Below are 1245 nucleotides of genomic sequence, written 5' to 3' on the forward strand. Positions count from 1 at the left end.
TTCTTTCTTTCTTTCTTTCTTTCTTTCTTTCTTTCTTTCTTTCTTTCTTTCTTTCTTTCTTTCTTTCTTTCTTTCTTTCTTTCTTTTTTTTTTGGTGCTGGGGCCGCTCACAAGTCGGAATAATTGAAGCCTTCCGCTCCCCCGCCGAGCTGGGGTAGCTGATCACTGAGCTGAAACTAAACGTTTTAGGTGGAAAAAAAGCGTCCGAAGGCACCGTGAAATGATTAAGGAACTAAAGAGCTTCTCGCCATGTGAGATCATGTCCTGTTCTCGCCAACATCACAAGATGTCCCCAGACACGTCGCGCCCCCGGCGCACCGCCCCGCACTGCGGGCCAAGAACCAGGAAAGGGTGTCAGCTCTGCGGCCTGCCCAGCGTGCCAGACGGGGCGGACCGGGCCTGGCCGAAGGTGTGCAAGAGGCCCAGAGAGCAGCAATGCCGCCTCGGTGCCGCCTTGGACTTTTATAGGGGGTTGGGGGCAGGGAAGGAAAGATTCAGACAGCGCCCGGCGTTAGTCGCGCGCCTAGGGGAAGGGGAACCTGAGTCACAGGGTCATACCCGCTTCCAAACCTGTGTCTGGGGGTCGCGGCCCTGTGCGCTTTTGCTCTACATGTAAACTCTGCTTTGTGAGTGCCAGTAGGCCCATTTTTTTATTTTAAAGAAAGAACAATTCTGCCAAGCAGGTGGCTTTGAACCCTGTGCTAGCACAATTGTCAGCCACAGGGGATGCTCCAGCATCCTCAGATTCACCCCTAGGGCGGCGCCCGCCCTCGGGATTCCCAACTACCCCAACCCCAACCCAATTGCAACCTCCATAGGTCTGCTGGGCTCTTCTTCCAGGGCAGCTTCAGATCACTACAGTATCTAGGTCCCATTCAGCCACCAGGTCCCAGATCTCCCCTTTAGAGCTCGATCCTTTTTACCCCAGAGCCCAGAGGTTCAGCGGAAAGCTGCTGATAAAACCTGGTCCTTTGCTTTGGAGCACCCAGGCCAAGCAGAACCATCCTAGTAGGCTCGGAGAACGGGCAAAAATTCTGGACACCTTACCCAGGCCCCTAAATGGAATCCCACTGCCCTCGGGCCAAGAGACCTTGTAGCATCCCTGAGTTCCCAGACTTGATTTTCCAGAGAGAAAATCGGTTGCAGAGGAACTAGGTAAAGGTGTGGTGTCCAACCTCGCGCCCTGCGGTCCAAGCTCAAGCCTCCTTTACTCTGCTCCCTCCCCAGTCTGAATTCCAAGCGGCT

The sequence above is a fragment of the Mus caroli genome, chromosome 4, assembly GCF_900094665.2.
Source record: "Mus caroli chromosome 4, CAROLI_EIJ_v1.1, whole genome shotgun sequence".
Taxonomy (NCBI): domain Eukaryota; kingdom Metazoa; phylum Chordata; class Mammalia; order Rodentia; family Muridae; genus Mus; species Mus caroli.